Raw genomic sequence first — 7,766 nt, forward strand, 5'->3', positions numbered from 1 at the left:
GATTCATTTGAGCTTGAGAGTTAATGAATGTGGTCAATGCATCCTCCACAGATGATCGCTTTGGCGGGGGCACATATGGTGCATTGTTAGGTGCCCCAAAGAAGTTATTTTGTGGAGGCATTTGAGGTGCATTGGGCACATTAATTTGTGGTCCATTCCTCCAACTAAGATTAGGATGGTTACGCCAATTTGGATTGTACGTGTTTCCCAATGGTTGCATAACTGACCTTTGGTAATTATTTATAGCATTTGCTTGATCATGCTCATGCGTGATATTTTGTACAACTGAGATTATTGGACAATCCTTTGTGTCATGGTCTGTACCACCACAAATGCTACAAAAATTACCTAAGGAAGTGTTTGCTTTAACCATATCAATCTTCCTAATTTCCAAAGCTTCGACCTTTCTAGCCAATGCAGCGAATTTTGCATTAAGGTCGTCTTCCTCTCTTAGGACATACATTCCCGCTTTCTCTCTAGGAATGGGTCTAGTTTGGTCTGATTTAGCAGAAACATCCCATGTCTGAGTATTCTCTGCTAACATATCTAGAAAATCCCAAGCCTCATTATGATCTTTATCAAGGAAGGTTCCACCACACATCATCTCTATGAACTGACGGGTATCCATGGTGAGCCCCTTTCGGAAAGCATCAATCACGTGCCATGGTTCATAACCATGATGTGGACACGTAATTAGAATGTCTTTGAAGCGCTCCCAAGCTTGAAAAAATAGTTCATTCCCCTTTTGGGAGAATGACATGATTTCTTGTTTTAGTGCATTTGTTTTATGCTCGGGAAAGAACTTTTTCAAAAACTCTCTACTTAAGGCTTGCCATGAAGTGATGGTATTAGGTCTTAGAGAGTTGAGCCATGCTTTGGCCCGATCCTTTAGAGAAAATGAGAATAACCTAAGCTTAAGTACATCCCTATTGTCATTGTTTACTTGTAACGTTGCAATTACTTCCTCAAAGTCCTTGAGGTGTAAGTAAGGGCTTTCAGAATCTAAGCCATGAAATTTAGGAATTAATTGAATCACACCTGGTTTAAAATCAATGTTCCCTGTGTGAGCAGGGAACACTATACAAGATGGTAAAGTTGATCTCTCAGGGTGTAAATGTTCACGTAAAGTCCGTGGTTGGTTTAACACATTCCTATGAACTTCATTTTCATCCTCAAGAGGAGGATTATTTTGATTTATAGTTGGATTTGGCAGATTTGGATTTGGATTATCAATTGGGTCTGCCATGGAATCCAAGTGATGTTGAGTGCCTCTTCTAAGTGAATGATCAAGGCCTGAAACTAGTCCGCCTTCGGAAGAGAGTCGATTGTTTTGATCCCTACTCCAACGGGACATAAACCATCCACACCACACAACAAATACCACTAATTCAAATCGCAAGTATGATACTTAAAATAAAAATAAAAACTTAAATCAACAACCCAGGCGGCAGAGCCGACCATGAGGGTTCAGTCCACAAAGCAAAATAAATCAACAACCCAGGCGGCAGAGCCGACCATGAGGGTTCAGTCCACAAAGCAAAATAAATCAACAACCCAGGCGGCAGAGCCGACCATGAGGGTTCAATCCACAAAGCAAAATAAATCAACAACCCAGGTGGCAGAGCCGACCATGAGGGTTCAGTCCACAAAGCAAAATAAATCAACAACCCAGGCGGCAGAGCCGACCATGAGGGTTCAATCCACAAAGCAAAATAAAAAAATAAAAAAATAAATAAAAGTAAAACTAATGCAGAAATTAAACTATGCTAATATGGAAAATAGATTCAGCGGATGATCTTTGTGATCAAACAGCAACTATAGGACAACCATAGCACTTGGGTGATAAAATCCCAAGCAGGGCAACCTTATGTCATAGTTAGTGCTTGAAAGTCCCAACTGAATTTATTTTCAAAGAAAAAGAAAATAAGAAAAAAATAAAAAATAAAAATAAATAAAAAAAATCTATGGAAAATCTGGAGGGTTTAGAAGAAAACTTACCTTGGCTATCTTGCACAGATCTGATCTATCTCAGTCTCTCCCCGGCAACGGCGCCAAAAACTTGACTGCTTGCCTCCAAGTGCAGAGGTTCATAAGTAGTATCCTGTGAATACAGGGTCGATCCCACAGGGAGATGAATTGCGAGAAGGAAAAAATCAAATGCAAAACAAACTAAGTAATAAAAACTAAACTGATGATTTGATTTTTGGATTTTTGAATGGATGTAATTCAATTGAATAAAAAAAAACACCCAAGCTTCAAAGTTCCACACATAGATTAATGTTCCAAAATCATGATGACTTGGATAACACAACTAGGATCTGAGCACTATGGTCAGCCTAATCGGAAAATAAAACACTTTAAATATTTTAATAAATGATATAAAAGATTAGAAAATAATAGATTTGCACCATTGACATATATTCTCAAGCGTCAGTGATTTTAAGTATTCAATATCTATAGGATAATGAATATCAAAGAAATATAACAGGTTGAGAACATCTCCTATCTAGGAAATCTGATTAATCTAGGGTAAGCCTATCCATCAATGTAAATCTCATATGATGGAAACATATGGATCTTACAAGAGGATAAAAACAAAACCTAAATAATAGATAATATGCATACACCATTATTCTCATCATTAAAACAATCAATCATCATAATTTAAAGAAATATTAAACCCATGTGCTTCCCTTCTAGCTTGCTAGAGGGAACTTAGAAAAACATAATTAAATTGCAGAAATAAAATGCAACAAGAAAGAAAGAAGAAAAATTGCAAATAATAAAGATCTAAAAGAAAAGAAACAACTTATAAAGCTTTAATAAAACTAAAAACTCTTAAAAAAAAACCTAAATATTGCTCTTGAATGCTTCTAATGATGCTTTAGAATGCCCTAGGAGGCCCTATTTATAAGTAGGGAACTCCAAACTTCGTACAAAGTTGAAAACCCTAGAAAACGCCTCAAATATACGTATTTTTTCAAAATAGACTTCTCGCTGCATAGTTCGTTTAAAACAGACTTCCTGCTGCGCAGTTTTCCAAAATAAACTTCACAGCTTCAAAATACACTTTTTTAGGACGATTTCAGGATTCTTCACTTCAAATCTTCGATTCTCTTCATTCCTCGCTTGGTTTTCTTGGATCTTTGGCATGTGAATTCTTCAATCTTGATCTCCTAAGATCCATCCATTGCCTTGGTGAATTTGAGCATCAAATTCTTACTTTTTAACACCTTTTTCAATCCAAGCTTTTAAATTCACCTTGCAACACATACATGAGTAAAATAGAATATTAAGATGATTTATGTTCATAAAACCAAGATATAAATGGTGAAAATTATGCAATATTTGAGTCTTAACACTCATCTCCCAGCTTGGCCATATCATTTTAGATGGTGGGTCAAAAAACATGGCAGGAAAAGGTGAGGTGGTAATTGGCTGCTGTTGAAACCTTCCCAAGATCCACCATGATGTTCTTATGCCATCCAAAAAAATCTGTTTATAAGGCCATTTAAACACTTTGTAAGGTCATTCCTACTGCTATTAATAATATCCATGATCTTTAGAGCCACTCTTTTTTTTCTTTTTTTTTAGCTCACGCCCTAATTAAATGATCCAACAGAATTGATAGATGGGATGACTTTCTCACAAACATTATGCGGGCTGCATGACAGGTTGAAAGGTGGGCCTTGGATACCCATTGTTTTTTACCTAGTGGCCCAGTTGAGTTTTGAGACTACCTCATTTTTGGTCCTACGTCCTAGAATGATTTTGAAAAACTAGTGGATGGCATGGATTTCTCAAAAACATTATGGTATACCCCGCAATCTAATCAACATGTGCATTTAATTAACACTGCTTACCTTTGTTGAGGGTCAAAATATTGCATATCAGACCCAGTTGTTGCATAGATTTACAGGCATGATACCGCTTAATGGCCTGATTAATCGTGTTTGTAATGCAGAGTGTATGTACGAGCCTGGACCGAAAAGGGCGCTTAAAGCATGGATTTAACGCTCTAATGACACTAAATCATGGGACGGACTCCAAAGACCCAAGATCAACAGAATTACACATCAGGGACCCGGAAAAAATCGAGAAACCAAAGCTCAAACGGCCTGAAAGTCAGCCAGAATGCAAGATCACAGGGTTTCTACCATCCGTTCGGTTCGAAACTTCACATATGGCCCAAAGACCAAAAACTAACTGTACATATCAAATCTCAGCCATTGGATCCCCCTGGAAGTGGCCCAACGGACAGATCAGCCCATAGATCAGTGATTTGGGGCCCGCCTGGTGTCTGAAAGTGCTTCAATCTTGGGCTCAACTGTTTAAATGAGCTGAAAAAACGGATAGACGGAGCGGATCTCTCAAAAACATCATAATGGACCCCATTGGAGTGTGTGTGTGCATAGTGCATAAGTGCACTGGCCGTGCATAGGAACGAGAAGTCGGTCAATCCGACTTCTGACCGTCTTCTTCTTCCAATTTCACTAAAACGCAACAGCGTTTTACGCCGTGCATCGCGGTTTCGAGTTGCGAGCTACCAACATGATCCGACGGTCCGATTTGGACCGTCCATAAGACCCACATGGCCCCTCTTACTTAGACCTAAGTGGAAGAATTTTAAAAGATAGCAGAGATCGGATTTCAACTGCCCAAGTGGAGGATGAACGGTAGAAGCACAAGTCTCGTGGGCCACACCGAGTCTGAGCCGAAACAGACCATACCTCATTGGTTTTTCGAGAAGAATCCGGTGGACGGCATGGATTTTGCAAAGGGCAAATTAAGTGGACCTCACCGAGAGTCCAGCGGCAACAATTCGAGCTCTGTTTACGCAGCCCGCGCGCGACCGTGAAAACCGGAGCTTGTGGGGCATCCCGTGATCTCTATCACTGCCGGATTGCCGATCCGAACCGTCCAAAATCCTTATAAGTGGGTCTTTACCCCACCCAAGAAGCCAAAATCGGAGCTTAGGATGTTCATCCATCTCAAACTTCATTCAAACGCAAACTGTTTTGCGTTGTTACGCAGGCTGGCTACGTAAAGACTTCCACCGCCTCTGGCTGCGCAGAAGGGACGATTCAACACCTCTCCTGGTGTCTATAAAGAGGAAAGAAACGGAGATTGAAACCAGAGGGAGAAGGATGTGATCAAACGGAGGTCGGCTGGAGGCTGGACGCTTGAAAAGGAAAGAGGAAAACGCTGCTGCGTGGCTGGAACGGGAGAGAGGCGCTCGGTTTTGGGCTGCTGCACGTCAGTGGGAAGAAAGCTTCGGCCTATAAGAGGAGAAAAGCTTGGGCTGGCCAGGGGCATTGACGGCTGGGAGTTGGGCTGAAGCAGGGATATGGAGAGAGAGTAACAGTTAGTTTTTTTTCTATTGGTTTCCTTATTTATTCTTTTAAGATGTATAGCCTATCCATGCTAGGCTAAACCTCTTAGCTAGGGCTAAGAGGTGAAGCTTGTAGTGAGATGGGGGATTTTATTCATTGCCTTTAATTTGATTTCAATTCATGAACTGAATTTGATTTTCGTTTAATTAAAGGAATACTTTCAGTTTTTAATGGTGTGTTGTGACTGAAATTACAATAGATCTACAATGGCTTTGAGTGTTTCCTCCCCTTTTTATGATTATGAAGTCAGAGAGCCCTGTTGTTCATCATTGTCCCATGGGCATGGTAGGATGACAGTATCCTTCCTGATCTTCATACATTGATTGATTAGTTGGTAATTAGTTTAATCCTGTTGTTTGCTTTGTCTCCTGGGCATGGTTAGATGATGGAATCCATTCTAATTCATATACTTTCATCCCTTAAAAACCAGATCAAGTAAGTTCAGTTTGAATTCCATAATCCTTGATGCAGGCATAAGATCTCCCTGATCTCTACAAGTGGATCCTCTGAATCCCTAGTTTCCCTTCCTCTGAATTCCTTAAGTTTTACATTAATCTCTCACCATTATTCATCAAGCTATATTTGATTTAGATTGCATCTTAAGCTAGTTCTAGTTCTAGTTAGTTTCAGGAAACGTACAAGTTTCAGTCCCTGTGGATTCGACCTCGGTCTTACCGAGTTTATTACTACATCACAACCCTATACTTGGGGAGTGAACAAGTTTTTGGCGCCGTTGCCGGGGACTGAACAATTCTCTGAAATTAATTGGTTTTAGGATTAGTTTAAGATTAAGATTTTTACCTTAGTTTTTTTATTTATTTTTATTTGAGTTCAAAACTAACTTGTTTCCTGTTTTATAGGATCTTGACATAAGTTTCTCAATTGGTAATTCCTTCCTAATCTCTCTACTTTTTCCTTTTTTTTTTTTTAATTTTTTTTTTTAGAATTAAGGTTTAGATTTTAGAAATTTTCTAATTCTAATATCCTCCCTTCTGTAGGAAATAGTTTATTTTTAGAAATTTTTGTTTAGAAACTAACCTTCCTATTTTGTAGGCCTTTAAGATAGAAATTTTTAATTAGGTAAGCTCCTTCCCTACTTTCTATTTTTCAGTTCTCTTTTAATAATTTACTTTCTAGATTAGATCTTTCCTAATTTATTTTAGAAATTTCCACTTTCTTTTAAGAATTCCTTCTTTTAGAAATTAATTCACTGCTACCTTTCTTTTAAAGGATTGTTCTTCTCCTTTTTAGAATCTAACTTATTTTGTTTTATTTTGCAGGTCCTTAACTTAGGAGCTTCAATTTGGTAATCCCTTTCCAACTCTCCCTCTCTTTCTTTTTAGATTTTCTTTTCCTTTCTTAGGATTAGGCTTTGAATTTAATTGAGGGCTGCGAGTGTTTCATGCCCAAGTGGGCCCGTGACGACACTCGACGTCTCTTGACTGAAGGAGGATTGGTTGAGGGGTTGACTATCCATCGCAGGACTAGACACCACTCGAAATCCCCTGAGTTAATTGAAGTTATGGCTGAAGACCAACCTCCTCTACTTCCACCCAGGGTGGAGGATACCCAAGATGAGAACGAGGTGCATCAAGCACCCCCGCCTCGTACTTTACGAGATTATCTACAACCGGCGGGAGTGAGTATGCCCTCATGCATGATTTTTCCTGAAAACACAGGACAAATGGACATCAAGCCAGGAGTTATCCAACTCCTTCCCAAATTCCATGGACTTGAATCAGAAAGTCCATATTTACATTTGAAAGAGTTCGATGAGATTATAGCTACATTATGTTTTCCTAATGTATCTGAGGATACAATTAGGCTGAAACTCTTTCCTTTTTCCTTAAAAGAGAAAGCTAAGACGTGGTTACATTCACTGCGTCCTAGATCCATTGGCACATGGAACGATATGCAGAGGGAATTCATAAAAAAATTCTTCCCACATCATAAAACGATTACCCTCAGAAAAGCGATCATGAACTTTGCCCAAAAGGAAGATGAAACATTCTTCCAATATTGGGAAAGGTTCAAAGATTTGGTCAGTTCATGCCCACAACACGGATTTGAAACGTGGCACATTACAAATTTTTTCTATGATGGATTGACATCTTCCATGCGCCAAATGGTCGAGACAATGTGTAATGGAGAGTTCATTAACAAAGATGTTGACGAGGTATGGGATTACCTCGATAGTCTCGCTGAAAAAATACAATCATGGGACTATTACCCAATGGCGAACACCACGTCTAGGCCGACTCAATTAAAGGAGAAAGGTGGATTATATCTCTTGAAAGAAGAGGATGATCTCAAGTGTAAAGTGACTACGCTCATAAGGAAAGTTGAGGCCATGGAAGGAAAGAATGATAAGGT

General features: G+C 39.2%; 2 non-coding genes across 2 annotated transcripts; one reads left to right on the top strand and one right to left on the bottom strand.

Moving 5' to 3' along the window:
- Positions 1-671: 671 nt before the first annotated feature.
- Positions 672-778, top strand: LOC131244865 (small nucleolar RNA R71). Its single transcript, XR_009170637.1, has one exon. It is a non-coding gene; the product is annotated as a small nucleolar RNA R71 (small nucleolar RNA).
- Positions 779-7,353: 6,575 nt separating this feature from the next.
- On the bottom strand, positions 7,354-7,460 carry LOC131244979 (small nucleolar RNA R71). The gene has a single exon (XR_009170743.1). It is a non-coding gene; the product is annotated as a small nucleolar RNA R71 (small nucleolar RNA).
- Between the last annotated feature and the right edge of the window lie 306 nt (positions 7,461-7,766).

Source organism: Magnolia sinica, chromosome 4 (assembly GCF_029962835.1).
Source record: "Magnolia sinica isolate HGM2019 chromosome 4, MsV1, whole genome shotgun sequence".
NCBI classification, from domain to species: domain Eukaryota; kingdom Viridiplantae; phylum Streptophyta; class Magnoliopsida; order Magnoliales; family Magnoliaceae; genus Magnolia; species Magnolia sinica.